The sequence below is a fragment of the Myotis nattereri genome, assembly GCF_964212035.1.
Source record: "Myotis nattereri genome assembly, chromosome: 16".
Classification (NCBI taxonomy): Eukaryota; Metazoa; Chordata; class Mammalia; order Chiroptera; family Vespertilionidae; genus Myotis; species Myotis nattereri.
The window spans coordinates 36,513,580-36,531,086 of record NC_138091.1 but is presented as its reverse complement, the minus strand read 5'-3'; the positions used below and the strand labels follow the sequence as shown (position 1 = coordinate 36,531,086).

The 17,507-nt window shown below is 49.4% G+C and overlaps 1 protein-coding gene across 9 annotated transcripts in view; it reads right to left on the bottom strand.

Moving 5' to 3' along the window:
- MAPT (microtubule associated protein tau) overlaps positions 1-12,147 on the bottom strand; it is an 80,586-nt gene extending 68,439 nt beyond the window's left edge. For 3 of the 9 annotated variants that reach the window (XM_081109048.1, XM_081109049.1, XM_081109052.1), the window contains exon 1: positions 11,968-12,123. The gene's annotated coding sequence lies outside the window, so the exon portion shown is untranslated. Of the gene's footprint in view, positions 1-10,603; positions 10,997-11,967 lie in introns of those variants that run through there. The other 6 variants (XM_081109045.1, XM_081109047.1, XM_081109053.1 and 3 more) reach the window with 5 other exon arrangements.
- Positions 12,148-17,507: the final 5,360 nt, after the last annotated feature.

The window sequence follows — 17,507 nt, the reverse complement described above, 5'->3', positions numbered from 1 at the left end:
CTGCCTCTCTTCACCACCACTGCCCATTTTCCTGGTCCCACAGTGTGGCCCGTGCTGGTGCAGACAGGAGGGAAATAAAGTGGACGGTTGAGTAAGGGCGGGGTTGTGGGGGGGAGGTGAGGCAGTAACCCAGGAGGCTGGGTGATGCAGGCTCAGCCCCCACCTGCTTAGCTGTGACCCTTTTTCCTAACAACAGGTGCTTGCTCTGTCTGCCTGGCCCAAGGAAACCATCCTCTTTGAATGAAATTTCTCCCTGTGGACACTGCCTGGGAACCTGAATGTCATCCCTGAGTTTGTGTACTGGGCTCCTCTCAGCCACACTTTCCAGCCTTGGTCAGTCACATGTACCCCTTCATGGAGGTGCAGGGGGTGTGAACATTATTCATGCTTTGTCAGGGCTGGAAGAAAATGAGCTTCTCTGATTTGATAAGTGTGGACCAGCCCACGACACTAAATTTGGTTCTGTCGTCACCGGCGACAGAACCAAATTTAGTGGCCCAGTTTAGAGGCTAGCTTTCGGTTTAAAATACTTTCTCCAGGCTCAGGTTACATGTGACCCATTCACAGGGGCTGGAGGGCATGGCCCCCATGGTCATTGGCACTAGGATATGTCTGTCTGCTGGCACTGGCGTGGAGGGCGGGGCCTGAGAGGAGGCTCTGAGGACGCACAGGCAGCAAGGTGAGGTCCTGGGCTGAGTGAGGTGCCGTCTGGCTCCCTCCACAGCTGTGACAGCTCTGGGTCTCAGTTTGCTCCTCTGCACAAGGAGGATGAGAATCCCTGCCTGTGGGGGAGTGAGGGTGACATGAGACCATGTTTTTAGTAAAAGAAATGCAACTGCTACTACCATTATTATCAGCATCTTCATACAGCAAAACTAATTTGGACCAACAGGGGGTGTGAGTTGGTCTGAAGTAGGGCAAAGCAACAACTATAGACTATTTTGAAGGAAATGTGATTTTTATTATTTTCAAGCATATAGAGCAAGAAATAGAACCATGTACTCATAGGTGGAGGGATTGCTTTATTTAAACAGGTAAAACTCATTTAATATCAGCCTATTTGCTTTATTAGCATCCAACTGCATGAATTGAGAGTAGTTATTTTGAGTTTCATAGGAGCCCAGCTCTGTGACAGGCAAGACACTCGGGAGCAGGAAAGCCATATAAGACACAGCCTTGCCCTCAAAGGACCTAGAGCCAGTGGGGAGTTGAGCTCTGCACTCACGGCAAGAAGGAAACTAATTAAGCCTTAACCCCTGCGGTGCTGATGACTGGTAAGAGATGAAAAGCGGAGAGGCCTCCAGATCTTGTTGACTGTAACAACTGCTTTAGGCAGGACAGAGACTGAGGAAGGTCAAGGTGATTTAAAAAGGGGAAGGGGAAGAGAGAGCATGATGTCTATGAAGGGGCCAAGAGGCAGGCTGGCCAGCAGTGGGACTGGACCATTAGGACTGACTGGGCAGGGAGTCTGAGTCCAGGCATGGGGACCTGGGTGGGCAGTGCAGGGTGGGTCTTGGCTTAACTTAGCAAGGGGCAGACACCCCCGAGTCAAGGACAGGGCTTGGACGGGGAAGGGCACATGACACAGCCACTCTGGGGCAAACAATTTGGCAATGGTCTGCAAAGTGGACTGGATGTGAATTTTGGAATTGAAATTAGGAACAATTCATTATTGTTTCCATAATCATTGAGGGTGACATAATAAGGCCCATGTTCCTTTTAGAACTGGCGAGGATGGAAAGGAAAGGGCCATGTCTAGGAGGAAGGAACTGATGGTTAAGGCTGTTCTAAGGTGTAGGTGGAGAAGAAGAGTTTGAGACTCCAAGATCTGCCACATGGGGACGGGAAGATGGCAGGTTTCAGTGACCAAAGTGGAAGGGACAAGGGTATAATGAGGGCAGCTTTGGGGAGAGTAGGATAACAAGGTGGTGGTGGGGGGGGAGGGGGTTGATGATGTGGGGCCCATACACGCCCAGGAATGTTGCTCAAGGCAGCCAGGAGTAGAGCAGCTGTTGTCAGGATGGGGCGACCCACATGCCCTGAAACACTTCCCACCATCCATGTTCACGAGGTACCCTCCAGGCACAGGGCAGAGGTGAGCGACTGCAGCCCAGCTCCGGCTCAATTCAGATTCCAAGTGCAAGCGGTTCGATGAATGAGCCTTCACCTTGTCTCTCACCACCAGCCATCGGAGTATTTATTATACCATCAAAGTCAAATCCGGCCTTTAATTTAATCACCCTTGCCTTAATCGATTCCCGTCACGTGCTAAACACTGAGTGGCAGGAAGAGGCTGCCCCCCTGGGCATAATGAGAAGATGAGATGCTTCACCAAGTCCCAGTCTGATTAGGAGGAAACTGAACCCCGCCCTTGCTGAGAAAACAGAAAGGCTCCCAGGAAATTCACGCCAGCCAAGGAAGTCCCAGCCCCTTTCTGAAGAAGTCGGCATTGGCAGGGGCTGGCTGTCCCTTAAGGTGACATTAAGGGCACCCTCGACCCTGTCCTTCACCCTGGCTTTGGGTCTCCTTTCCCAAAAAAGGGGACAGACCAGGCCAGTACAGGGTGGACCAGGCTGTCTGTTCATCCATCCCCGGCCTGGGCCCTGCTGACAGGGGCTCACCCTTGGGGCCCGGTCGGCACCATCTGGCTGGTGCTAAGGGAGGGAGGTAGTGGCAGCTGCACTATATCAGACGTCAGGCTCCACTCAGCCCATGAGAGACTTCAGATCAGGCACCTGACTGTGGCCCCCAGGAGGCAGACCCCTCTGTGTGGCAATTGTCTTCTGAGAAGCCCAAAGGAATTCTCAGACTATTTTATTTCAGTTCTGTGACTATCCCGTGAGACCACATTATCGGCTATTCTGAGGAGGGGGTGGGGGTGGGCGGGGGAGTGGGGAGCTTGCATAATCCTTGTTTTGCAAATGGAAAAATGGAGGCACAGGAAATCTTATATTTTGCCCTTTAATAGGAGAATTTGTTTCTATTGAGGTGTAATTGACATACAACACTACATCAGGAAATTTTAATCCCTGCCACAAGCCTCTTAGTTGGTAAATAGGAAGGTAAGGTGGCGATTAAATTCAAGGAGTGGCAAGCCCAAGCAGCAGTGATAGCAGAAGCCCACAACATGAGGGGTTGGCCAAATTCTGGAATTCAGTCTTGCTGGCAATAAATGATAAGATCCTACAAAATATTTTTTTTTAACTTGGCCCAGATTGCCAACTTATAACATGAATTCTACCAGTCCAAAAAAAAAAAATTTCCCCTGTATTTCCCATCAGACATCAAACACTGGTTTATAATTATTTATAGCACTTTAGTGACACTGAAGGGTATTTGTGTCAATTTATTCCATTTCTATTAACACTGCAGGGAACAGAGTGCAGCCATCCCTTCCTGTGTCTGCTAAGAAGGGAGGGGGTTTGGAGCCTGAAGAGGAAGACGTGAACCCAGTGGAGAGGCGCCCAGGAGGCACACTATCCCCACAGGATTAACCCCAGGGAAAAGATTAAATAGGTTTAAAGAAGGTTCAGGTGCGTTTGTGCGTAATCAGTCCATTATTCGAGTGGATTTAGGGATGTTCTGTGAAATCCTTCGTGTCTAAGCTGGCCTCATGATGACGGCCCAGGCAGAATCTGCTTGGTGGCAAGTTGGGGCCAGGGTAAAATGTCCCTGGTATTTGGGAAGAGACAAGACAGAAAGTGGGTGGCAGAAGGGCTCGTGACTCTCCCAAGCTACTCTGGTGATGCTCCGCAGTGGGCAGCTTTGAGAGGGACAGGTTCATATGAATCTACACCACAACTGTTACTGTGCCCCATCGTAGCAGATTATATACTACTGTTTTATTTGCATATATAACCCTGGCTTGGTTTATTTACATGTTGATTTAAGTTCTGATGCATTACCAATACTGAAGTTGAAAGCTGTTCAGGTTTTCAGCTCCATCCAATATAAAAAATCCAGATATACAACAAATATGAGGTAATGAATATTCACACGTAAATATATATTTATATTCTTATAAATATATATGATATGTAATTGTAATATTTATACGCATATATATTTTAAACCAAAGAGATTCTTTAAACTGTAACCTTCTCTTGGGCATTTGAGCATTTGGCTTTAATTTTTTTTCTGTTTTTTTTGTTTTGTTGTTTGTTTGTTAATCCTCACCTGAGGATATTTTCCATGGATTTTTAGAGAGAGTGGAAGAGAGAGGGAAAGACAGAGAGAAATATCAATGTGACAGAAACACATCAATTGGTTGCCTCCTGCACGCACCCGGACCAGGGCCTAGGCCTGGGAGGAGCCTGCAACCGAGATATGTGCCATTGACCAAAATCGAACCCAAGACCCTTTGGTACACAGGTTGATGCTTTATCCACTAAGCCAAACAGGCGAGGGCAAACTTTTGGCTTTAGACGATTAATTATCAAATAAACCTCTTTTTGAGGGGGAGGCCATGGGACAGGGGTGAGGTAAGACCATGGTTTGGTGTCACTGTCGAATTAAGAACAATTAAAAATAAGCATCTCTGAAATGACCTATAAATAATGTCGGAATTGGCTTTGATTCAAGACAATTCTGTTAACACAAAATTTAGAACAACGGTTCTAATTCAGGGAAAAGAGCTGGCTTTATGCTGGGGAGGAGCACGGTTCCATGGTTCCATGAGTTGCTCCCTCCTTCCCAGCACTCCTTCTTGGCTGTATAACACATGACAGGTGTTTATGGACTCAAGGCTCCTTTAGTATCCCTGGTGTCCAGGGGAGGAGGACACAAGGATGAAAGTATATCCCTGGACTTTCTGTAGCACAGCTTCAGACTTAGGTCTCAAGACAACATCACCCAGCCTTCCTGGGAAACCAGGAAACAGCCATAGGCCGTAAGGAAAACTAACAGCTGGAACCAGAGATAATTCTGTTCCTATTCTCTTTGATGCCTGATTTGGCAGTGGAGTGGACAAGATCACAGAAGGGCCATGAATGAAACATCATCATCAATGGCTTCAGATTAATTCTAACTCGATGAGCTTAAACAGTTTTGTGTTTTTTAAGTGTTAGACCTTAACCTAAAACTCCTTTACTTCGGGGAGTTAATGTTCTAAGGGAATTTAATTTATTTTGAGTCTTCAGTGGAAATTTTGCAATGCCCCTTAAGTTGGGATTCTATGTGAATGAATTCAAAGTGCTGTGCTAGTCCTGGAAGACAGGAAAAGGGCGCCATGCGGTCTTCACACTAGGCTGTCTCCTAACTGATACCAGGTAAGAAGCAGAAGTGAATATGTAAGGCTGGATCCACAGGGCCTGACCTCCACAGCCAGTCTCCTCCTATCACAGCCAGCCTTCTAGGTCCATCATAGTTACAATGATCATAGACCTTAAGTAAGGTGCAAGCTGATGAAGCACAAGTATTAAACAAAAGGTGAATTCTCAAAATCATTATTTTGTTTTTACTGTCAAATGGGATAACAGCCATAAAATAATAGTAAACTCTAGAGGGATTCTAGATTACTCCTCAGCGTAACTCCTTTTTCCAAGAAAGTTAAATCGGCAGTCCTATGCAATGCACTATGAGTATGTCTTAGGCAAAACACACACACACACACTCGGAATTTCAACCAGCTGACCACACACCAAGAGAAGGCTTGGCCCTATATCAAAAAACAGGGGGATATGGGGAGAGGTCAATGGGGGAAAAAGGAGACTTTAAACAATAAAGAATTTAAATGAAAAAATAAAAAAAGACGGGGATAAATGTTCTTCCATCCAGTTTAAGTTAAAGTAACATGTTTGAAATATATATGTATCCTTTTTATGATTTTCTGCTTTAATGACTTTTTAAAAACTGATGTATTATGACTCTCAGTCTTCATTTCATGGTAAGAAGGCTGCTTAAGCTGAACTGATTAATCAGATATGACTGTGCTTATCAAATACTTGAAGTTCTCTGTAGAGTTTGCTTTCTTTTCTTGCTTTTTTGTTGTTGTTGTTGTTAATCTTCACCCAAGGATATTTTTTCATTGATTTTTAGAGAGAGTGGAAGGGAGGGGGAGAGACAGAGAGAGAAACATTGATGTGAGAGAAACACCTTGACCAGGGCCAGGGATCGAGCCTGCAACCTACGTATGTGCCCTTAACCAGAATGAATGCGGGACCCTTCAGTCTGCAAGCTGACGCTCTATCCACTGAGCCAAACTGCCTAGGGCTAGAGTTTGCTTTATTTAACATTTTCTACTTACTCTGAACTGCCCACCGTGAAGCATGTTTGCCAGTTTACTGACTTCAACATTCTAAGCATTTCATTTGTAGAAATCTCTCCTCCACTGCCTTTTGTTATTTCCATTATTTCTCAACCCCCCTCAGTGCTCGCTTGGTAGTCAATGAGTAAGTTAGTAAGATCTCTAAACTCGAGATGCTGAACCAGGTCTCCAATCCCAGGAGGGTGGAGGGAGGCGGTTCGGCTCTGGCTGGCGTGGAGAGTACACAGTCTATTCCTGGCATGGAGCGGATTTCAGGAAGGAAGAGGACAGAAGCAGGGACAACAGATGATACGTCACTCTGCTCGCCTGTGGCAAGGGCCTGTGTGTACATTTAAACATGGGCGTGTGCGATTTTTGGGGGGTCCACTTCCACCCAAACAACAATGCCTGGTTCCAGGGGAGCTGGGCAGCGGCCCGCTTTTTCCATCCTGATCACTATGCCGTGTAAGGATTTATCTGATACAATTTATTCCATCACTAGGGATCAGTAGACAACTTTGTACACTTATCCAATCACCAGTATTGATCCAGTGGTGGCTGCCCAAAAGGCCATTTACTAAGCAGTTACTAAGTACCAGGCCCTGGGCTAAGCACTGCATCCCCCTTGGGAGAGGTACTACTGAACCCCAAGTTACAGACAATGAAAAACTCCAAAAACCCCAAAGGCTAAACAACATGGCTTCGGTCCCACAGTGACGCAAGGAGCCATGATTTCCACTCAGGAGGTCTGTTCTGAGTCCACTAGGCCAAACCTAATGTCTCTCTACATTTGCAGGACATTTCCCTGCACTGGGTATCCAGGAAAAACCACCATCTGCCCTCAAAGCACCCACACATCTACCTGCGTAGCTGAAGCACAAAAGACACTTCTGGGGGTTAATGCTATAGTGCTCCTGATTGGGGCACACTCAGAGCCTGCTGAAATAGCAACAAAGAGAAAAAAGTAAGATAATCCACCTGGAAGTCATTCAAGTTTGCATTTTGTGGTTGCCGAGTCTAGCTGCATATTTAAAGGATGTTTCCTAATCAAAGAACCCCCAAAGCTCAAAAACCATCCTGGGCTGGCCTTACACTGCCTCCCACTCTCAGATGGGGGTCATCTGTGCAGGAAAGGAAGCTGGAGGAGGTGGCAGGAGTATGGCACCTGGAGACAGGAAAATAATTCTTGGGCAGCAACACCTTTGCAATGTGAGAGGGTTTGTCTCCCAGCTGCAGCCCCCCAATTGAGGTGCCCCCTCCCTAAGCCAGCTCCAAGTCGCTAGGGTAGCACCTAGGGTGGCAAGTTAGAAGTTGTCTGTCAGGTGGATGTTTCAGGGAGGGGTTGGGGGTCTCTGAAGTGGGAAGATGAAGAAGTGGGGGGGGGGGAGTAGAAGGAACAGAGGCAAATGGGGTTTCCCACCTCTGTCCCACCGGACCTCCTGCAGCTCCAAAGGTGGCAGGGCAGGGTCCTCCTTCCCCTGGGGTGAAGTGGCCAGAGAGGACCAGGCTGTGGGGCCATAAACAGCAAGTGCTGCTGCGAGAAGGCCAAAGGTTTGGGGAAGGCAGAGAGGGAGGGTGTGAAGGTGCACAGAGCGGCACAGGCAGCTTTTCGAGTATCATTTGGTTACAGAGTGAGGGACAAACTGGATTGGATCTGTCCCCAAAACCATCCTGATGCCATGACCTTGAGTAAAACTCACCTCCCATTCTGCTTTTTCTTCTCCACCTATTGACCTGCATTTTCCCATTTTGTCAATTTGTTTGTTGAATGAGTATGGGCCAAAATACCTATTGTATGTCCAGCACTGCATTAAGCCCCTAAAGGTGTTTTAATTTGCCTTCGAGTAATTCTTTTTCAAAGTGGGAATAAGGAAGATACTAATTAAATAGAAGGCACAGCCTAGTTGGAAAACTATCACAATTTCACTTAGAAAACTGGGAGCCACTCAAATCATAGACAAATGCTGAGGGAAGGTGGAATAAAACACTATTTCTAAAATTTTCAACAAATGAGCTTCATAAACTGATGTTAAAGGCGCAGAAGAAAATTTCAGGCTAAACAAAGGGCACCACAATCCTATTACGTCTGCAGGCTGGCACTGACCTCAAAAGGCATGTGGGCCAAAGAGCATGTTCAATAAAAGGGGCCCTTTTCCGAAAGGAATAAATCTGACCCTTCCTCAAGGAAATGGATTCTGTGTTTTCTGCTTGCAATTTGTGGGACTAATCCATTTCTTTTGTTCCTCTCAGGGGATTGGTGCCTGATACTAGAAGCCACTTAAAAGCCACGCCCTTCCGTGATGGGCATCTGCAGACCAGGTTAGGGACTCACAGTTATAGACTGTCACTCATCCAAAACCAACAACAGCAGCAAAGCCAACAATCCCCTCCCCAAATTGTCCAAAGGCTAACCCCAAAGGGTCAGGCCAGGTTACTGCAGTAAACCTGTTACAGAAGCAAAGGCCGGTGAAGGAACTGATTAGCTTCAAGAGTCACTCAGAGTGGGCGCTGGGAGTGGAGGGGTGTGTGTGGTTAATTTATTTATTCATTCAGAGGAAGGGTTTGGAGATGGGGAATGGATAAAGGTAAGCAGCATCATAAAAAATAAAAGAATACCCTGGGGAGGGGGGTGGGTACAGAGTAGAAGGGGTCAATGGGGGGGGGGGCGGGAAAGGGGGTCATTTGTAATACTTTCAACAATAAAGATTTTACAAGTAAAAGAATACCTTAATTAATGATGGGAGGAAAGGCATTTCTCGTTCTGTTGTAGGATGAGCTATTTGGAGAGACTGGGATCAGATAAAACTCAAAGCCGTCCTGCTGAGCCTAAGCTCAAGGTGGCTGTAAGGGCAGGTCTGGCAGTCGCTGTCCCAGGTGCCAACATCCCTCCCAGCCCGGACCAAGCACCCGGGTGTGGAGTTACAGGTTCCTGAGCGCCAGAAGCCAGGTGGGGTCTTCAGAGACGTAAAATAGCCTCGCCTGCTGGGGACGCAGGGCCGGCTGAGCGCGGGCGCAGACGCTGCCTCCCTCCAGATCCTCCGGCGCAGAGCCAGGGATGGCCCGACCCCCGCCACCGGGATTCCTCTCTTAACAGCCCCCAGGCTTTGTGAACCCGAGCGCCCCATCAAACCGGCAACAGATTCCAAAATCGACGAAATCTCGGACCCGTGGACTGTGCTTTGTTCCCGTCATGGGGCTAAAAACACTCTCCGGTAACCGACAGGAAGGGACCTCTGCCTGCGGTCTGCCCCGAGAACCGCTGTCTGTCTGGTCCCGGAATCTCACACCCCGCTCGGGGCGGGGTGGGATGCGGGAGAAGGGAGAGATGCAAGATCCATCCATGAGTCTCTACCACTCTTAGACCCCGACGCGAGCCATTGGCCGGATACTCGGTTCCATCTGCGCGGCACGCTTCGATGATTTGGCCCCTAAAATGTTCTCCTTCGCAGAACTGAGCGGCCCCCCCCCCCGGCCCCCCGCCTCCAGTTTTCAGCAATAGAATTAACCAGAGAGCCGCGCGGACCGGCTCCTTACAAGAGGGCAAGCCTCGGCCTTGCTCGCCAGGGGTCGTCAGTAGCCATCCTCCTCCCCTCATTCCCCGGCTCAAGGGCGGCAGAGAATTCGGGCTCTGAAGTGAAAACCCCGCACGTTTCTAAAACAGCATTCGTCCACAAATACCTCCGGGACGCCTGTCTGGTGGCTGTGGCCGCAGGAAGCCACTTAGGAAGAGCCACCGGCTCAGGGTTGGGGGCCTCCCTCCAGAGTCCCCCGCACACCCCCCAGGCTCGGCTTCGTGCACCCCAAGGTTCTTGGTCTGTGTTTAGAATGGGCAGGGCTATGCCTAAAGGCCGTTCTCTAGACGCTAGTGGTTTCCAAGGCAACCGCCCCTCCGCGCCCCCTCTAAGTCGGCTGGGGTGGGGGGTGGGGAATGGGTGTGGCTCGCAGCCCCGAAGGAAACCTCCGGCCCCCTCCTCACATTTGCCCTCCTGGGAAGCAACAGGGCACGAAGTGGAGAGGTGCCCCGCCGGCGAGCCCCCCCGCCCCCCTCCCCCGCTTGGGGGTCGCTGGTGCTCCTTTCTGGGCACCTGGAGGGGCGTGGCCACCGGAATGCTCCAGGTATGGGGTGGGGCGTCGTCCCTTCGCGGACACCCTCCCAGCGCGCGCGGGGACCTAGAATCCACCCCTTCAGTCGGTGGATGCTCCCTGGCGGGCGGCCGGGCTCCGGGAGGGGCCGCTCAGTGTCACGCCCGTTCCACGCGTGACCGCGATTCGAGTTCATCGATCCCAGCAAGCCCCGAGACCTAACAAAGGGCTCGGAAATAAGGGGCGAAACACGGGGGTGGGGTGGGGAGAGGGTACCTTGGCTCAGCATCCTTATAGAATAAAAGGCAAAAACGCAGGCTGGCAACACTGCACACGTTCGCCCCACAAACAAAGCCGCGAGCCCCCAGGAAGATCCCGGGTGGCCGTCCCAGTGCTCAACCCCGTAGCAGCAAGACGCCAAGATCTCAGCGCCGATGGCCGCCTCCCTCCTTGGTAACAGCCCCGTCTTGTCCTCCGAAGCCCAGCCACCCGGCTTGGCACGGTACCGTAAAGACGTGACACGCGGTAAAAAGATGGCACCTCGCGTTCGGAGGCGAAAAAGAGAGGGGGTGGTAGTGGGAGGAGGCATCGTCTACCCTCCCCCTTCTCGCCCACCCGGGTCCACACCCACTGCCGCAGTGAGGGGCGAGCCCTGCGCGCCGGCACCGCGCCTCCGGCAGGGCGCGCTCACCCGGACGCGGGCGCCGCGCGGAGAAAGGGGCCGCCCCGAGGTGCACCTGCAGCCCCGCGCCGGCGGGAGGCTGTGAGCCCGGCGAGCCGGACCGGCTGCGGCCGAGACCTTCCCTAGCACAAGGCCAGGTGACCCCTGCCATTCGGACACTGGCATCCGCGCGCCACCTTCTCCCGGGCACGGCGCTGCTCGCGCCTCGGCGCCAGGCGCGCGCAGGGGGAAGGGCAACTAAAGTGACAGCGCCCGGACCCCTCCCCATCTCCCCGACTCCACTCCCAGCCCCCAAATGTCCCCAGCGGTTTTCTGAAGGAGGAAAACGGGGAGAGGGTGGACCACAGCCTTACATCAGGGGCAGCGAAAGCCCCATTGGAATCGCTGCCGGGGAGGTGAAGGGAGGGGCAGGCGGGGAGTCATCTCTTCTAGAACCCGATCCATATCTTCCTCAGAGTCAGAGAAAACGGATTACAGGTTCGGTTTCGGGGGGGTCGTCATTGGACCCCCCCCCCCCGACACACACACATATAGACACACGCCCATTGCGGCAAAAGGCAGCGATCCAGAGAGCATGGCAGCCCCCTCCCCCAGGTCACCGCCATCCGCGCCCCACCCTGTGGGCACAACCTCTGCCCGGGTCCGCACGAAGCAGGGCGTGTGGAACCCCCGGCACACACCCGCACACACACATGCACACACCCGCACACACAAGCGCAACCTGCGCACACATGCACACACCTGTGCACACACACACATGCTTACACGCACGTGTGCATCCCTTGCATGGGTCCCTTTCCAAGCCACCCCAGACCTAGCTCCCGAAGGAAGAGAGCACAGGGAGTGGCCCTCACCGTTGCCCCCCACCAATGTCCACCTCATGAAACCCATCTCTGAGGCGGCGGTATGCGGGCGCAGGGGGCGGACGGGGAAGCACAATTTAGAGGCTTGCGCCTACCTGATTGTAGACAGAGGGCGAGGACAGCAGAGGAAAGCCGAGGAGCAAGTGTCTGTGGTGGCGGCGGCAGAAGGTGGGCGGCGGCGGCGGCGGCGGCGGCGGTGCTGCTGCCGGTGTGGGAGCTGGTGGGTGGCGGAGACTGCGAGCGCGCGCACCAGCCGGAGGGCGCGCTCCCGAGACGGAGGGCGGCGCAGGCGCGAGCAGCGGGAGCGCGGCCTCCCCAGGGGCGGGGCGGACAGCGAGGCCTCCGCGGGCGTCTTCTCCTCCGGCCACCAGTGGGCGCGCGTGAGCGCCCCACCCCACGGCGGCCGCCGGCCTCCCGGCTGGCTCCTCCCTTTTCCCACCCCTCCCCGCGGGCTGGGACACCGGCCGCCTCGCGCACGCGCGTTCCGTGGCGCACGCGCATTCGAGGTCTCTTCCCGCCCCGGCTGGAGCCTTTGTTTTATCGGCGGGTTTTTTCACCCCCAGAGGGAGGCTTGGTGGTTTCCTGGGGTGGGGCAGAGGCTGGGTGCCCCGCTCCTAGATCTGCTGCTCCCTTCCTTCTCGCCCTTGGTGACGAAAAGGGACCACGTGCTAAGCTGACCAGCTCAGGGCAGGCCTGCATGGCGGCCTTGCAAACGCAGAGACCTGAAGTGACCACAAAGGATGGTCTGAAATTAAAGCTTTTTAAACTAAAAAGCAGTTTATGGTGAGTAGTCATGTCCTAGGCCGGTATCTTTCCTGACAGAGGTTAGTCTTTACCTTAACTGAGCCCATTTTCTTTCTGCATCTATGATATGTGGTTGGAATGTCAAAGTAATGCTCCCTTTTCTGGACCCCTCAAAGCACAGGCAGCGCTCTTGAGACCACACATCCCCTCATTGTTATTGAGTGAATTGCTGACTGTTAACTATCCTGCACCCTCTCCAGTAAAAGAAGTATGTGCCTATCATTTACTTTTTATCCAATCCCAGAGGTTGCCTCGCTTTGCTTTCTCCCACCTCCCTAAGATATCACCAGTGGGTTTTACTAGTATGTAACCCACTTACGTCTCCTCTTTTGATTGCAGCGTATACCGTAAAACGATGCAAAACTGCCCTTCTCCAGAGCATTATTTCAATCTGTCGAGATTCTGCTTCCCAGCAATTGTCCACAGTTTGGCTCAAATAAACTCACAAATTCTTCACAGGTTTGAATGCGTTAACACCCTCCTGGGGCGATATCCAATATTGGAAAGGTCTTGGGCTTGTTTCCTCAGTCCCTCCACCCTGGACCTCAAGGCCATCCCCAGGTCCAACCTGCTTGTGGCTCGAGGGCACCCTGACCCTTTCCTGCATCTCCCAAAATGGTCCCCCTGTTGGAGATAAGTTTCTTTGGGCCTGCTTCCTTTCCACCTGTTTTCTTTCCACCTTTCTTGTTATTGACCAAGGCCATCGCTTTTCTTAGCAAATACTCTAAAACCAGACTAATTCAGCAGTAATCCAGTAGTGAAGGTTTTCTTTTGGTGGTTTTTTTTTTTTTTTAACAAGGAACTTTCAAATCTATAATTTATCTAAGTGTGACCAGAGAATAAAATCTTAAATTAGATGAAGATTCAAATGGTGTGAACAGCAGGAGTGAGAGCCTCCCCAGGGGAGGGGCGGGGAGAGCAGGGAGGCCTCCACCAGGCAGCAGCATCATCTCCTCCTCCTCCTCCTCCTCCTCCTTTTCCTCCTCCTCCTCCTCCTCCAACCACCAGTGTGATTAACGCCATTTGAACTCTGGGGTTTTCCTCTGCCTACAACGTGCTTGCTTTTTCTCCATGCACCAAAATCCTACCGACCCTTCAAACGCTAGCTCAAATTTTACCAACACCTAACCTAATCACCCAACTGGAAGGGATATTTTCAAACTCTAGGAGAAACATAGCAGTTACTCATCTTCTCTCTGAAAGTGGAGAGGGGAGTGGAATTAATATCAATCTTATTTTAAATTTCATTGTTCTCCCCAATTGTTTCCTTGCCCCCTTTCCTGTGAGGTGATTGTATGTCCTCTCCTGTTACTATGTAATCTGGACTGCCCTCCCCCTTCACTCCTCCACTGATATTTGGCCTGGTCATGTGAAAGTAATGTTCCTTTTTCCAGACCCCTCAAAGCACAGGTACATGGATGTGGTATAGGCATGTTTGAACAGAAGCTTTAAGAGGCAGCTAGAGTTTCTACCACTTTTACTTGTGTCTTCCCCCAACAGAATGGCATGCCCCTATGAGACTATTCCTTTAGCTGAGGCCCCAGAATGAAAAAACACAAGGAGGTACATATATGTATAACATGAGCAATAAATAGACATTTATTGTCTGAGTGACTGATAAAAGGGATAATATATATATTTATATTTATATATACACACACATATATATATATATCCCACGTTCAAAGGCTGTTAAATCACAGTTTACCCATATCTTCAGAAAAAAATCACTTCTACTGTCGTGATAAACAACCTGCTTCCCTATTTATAATGGTCTGGCCCTCTAACAACTTCAGCGCAAAATTATAGCTAATTTGCCTACAAACGTCATGTGGTCATAATAATCTGGCCACTCAGTGTGTTTTTGTGTGTGGGTATATATATATATATATTTCTTATACAGTATGTGTGAAGTTTTTTACACAGTGCTTCACAAATAGTGGGCATTCATTAAATGATAGATAGTAGTATTTATTGCATCATCACCATCAATGCTTTTGCTACACATTATTTTATTTCTATATGTAAAATAAACTTTAGCAGCCAAACAAACACTCTTCCCACTGACATTTTTCATTTTCTTTCCTTTAAGATACAGGATAATCGAGAACTGACAGGAACCCAATGCCACTGTGGTCTCTTGATACTGAATGATCACATTTGCCTACATTAAATTGAGATAATGAATGCTAGAAACATTCTTAAGAAGGTCCATCATTTAACTGTATATAATGTGATATTGAGTGTTCATTCCAGATAATTTAATCACCGGGGGTAGCTAATGGCTCACTAATTCAGGCCAAGAAAATACATCCTCTCGCTTCCTCCCTACCCCTCCCTCTTGTTGAGATAGAGGTCCCCTAAGTAATTCAGCACACCATGTCCACCATACAGAAGCATAGAAGGTAGAATGGCATAGGGAAAGAGAACTGGATGAGATTTCAGAAGAGTTGGGTCCTAATCTTAGCCATCCTGTGTGACCTTAAACAAATTCATTAACTTTTCTGGGCTTCAATTGTTTAATGCAATAGTGTCCCAGGCAGGATTGGAAATGAGACTCAGATACCTATAGAATTTATACAAGTCCAAACAGGAAAATAATACATGATCTGGGAGCCAAAGGTTGGAAGCTGAAGTGCTCCTACTTCCCAACATTCCCAGTGACTCCCCCGGGGAATCTGAGCTTCCCACCCTCACAACTGTAGGCTCTGCAGGGTCAGAGGTCCTGGTCTTCCACAGGGAAAACTTCCATCAGAGTACACACCCAGGGTTTCATTAAATTGTAAGCTGTGGCTGCTACCTGAGTACTTTGGACCCAGAGAGGAGCAGGCAAGAAGAGAAGGTACTGTCTTGGCAGGAATAATGAGCTTTAATCATTGGCAGGAAGTAGGGCTGCTACCACACAGCAGGAGCAGGGAGAATACATTTGTCACATGGATATCTCTTGGTACTCCCTTCTGTTAAAAGACAGGGACATCAACCCTAGCCTGAGAAAGTGTTTTAGTTTCCTATTGTTGCTGTAACAAATGACCACAAACTTAGTGGCTTAAAACGCGGCACATTTATTATCTTACAGTTCTGGAGCTAGCCCCATGGGGTGTTAGCAGGGCTGCATTCCTTCTGAAGGCTTGGAGGGAGAGGCTGCTTCCTTGCCTTTTCCAGCTTCAGGGTGCTGCCCTTGTTCTTTGGTTTGCCACCCCCAGCCAGCAATCATGTTACTCCAACCTCTGCTTCCGTTGTCACATTTTCTTCTCTGACTCCTGTCTCCCAGTTTCAGTTATCATCCTGTGATTGATTCCGCTGGGCCTACCTAGATAATCCAGGATAATGTCCCCATTTCAAGATTCTTAATTTAATCACAGCTTCCAAGTCCATTTTGCCATGTAAGGTAATAGATTCACAGGTTCCTTGTATTAGGACATGGTCATCTTTGGTGGAGGCATTGTTCTGCTTACCACAGAAGGACATGGTGACCAGGGCACAGACTCCTCAGGGAAGAAGACCTAGGCCTAGGGTGACCCCACATCTAATGGCTGACCCAGGTGGGCAGATAAATATTTAACATGGGGCAACTCTCATGGTCCCTTTTGGTTCCAGAGTTGCCCTTGTGGTCAGGGGAGGCTGCTGTTGGCCCTGCATCACAGCTTGACGTCTGTTTTGTGCAATCCTGTCTTTCCCTTCCACAGTTATTAGTCCCAAGGACACTGCCTAAATACCTCCCATGCTGAACTCTGCCTCAGAATCTGCTTCTCGGAACCCAGCCTGTATCTTCATGCCTGCATTAAATAATAAAACCTAGCAGTAGGTTTAATAGCTTTCCTACTTTAAAATAGAGGTACATATAAGTGCTAGTTTGAAATATTTGTGACACATGTGCTGGGACATGAAAATATCTATTAGTGACAAAGTCACAGGTAGTGTTAATACTGTATTCATTATCGAAATGCTAGATTCCAATAGAGGTTGTGAAAATAAAGATGATTTTTTTTCTCTCTCTCAGTTTGAGGACCCTCTGGTTAACAGCCCTTCTTTTTCTACATAGTGGGGGTTTAGTTAATAAGTCCATTCAATTGAATGAAGTAAAGGATACAGAGAAATGACATTTCCTTAATACTGGATCAATTAGTCTTAGATTCCGTTCTGTGTGACAAAAAATCAAAGCAGCTGTGGTATACACAAGACAAAATTTAATTTCTCCAGGAGTAGGAATGAAGGTCTATTTTAGGAACTCTGAGGCCTTCTTGGAGCCCATTTCCACCTATTTGATTTCTCTGTCATCCTTAGCTTGCTGCCCCATAGCCCAAAGTGGCTGCTTGAGCTGCTGGCAACACATCCCCAAAAGGAAGAAGCAATAATGAAGTCCTTTTAAGGACAGTACCTGGAAATCACTCTTGACATTTGTGCTAACATCCTATTGACCAGAATTTACACATGGGCACACATAGTTGCCAGCAAGACTGGAAAATTTAGTTTCTATTACAGAGGGCCTTGTGGCCAGCTAACTACCAGCTACAGGGGGAGAAGATGTTGAGTAGTAGCCACAAGAATGCTAAGAAGTCACCCCTGCCCCTGGCTACAAATTTCTCCCAGCTACAAATGAGCAGCCCATCCTTTCTCTTTGAAATACTTTTCTGAAAACACTTTCCATAACTAGGCATTTTCTAGTGAGATGACTATTTCAATATTTTCAATGATAAAGTCAGGGGTCCAGATTCACAATATACTTAGCCTCAAATGTATTTGGTCTGCCTAATTGTCTTCTAGGTAGGGTGCTGAGATGAGTCACCTAGAGTCCTCTTTCAAAGCCAACGTAGAGAAATATCAATACAAA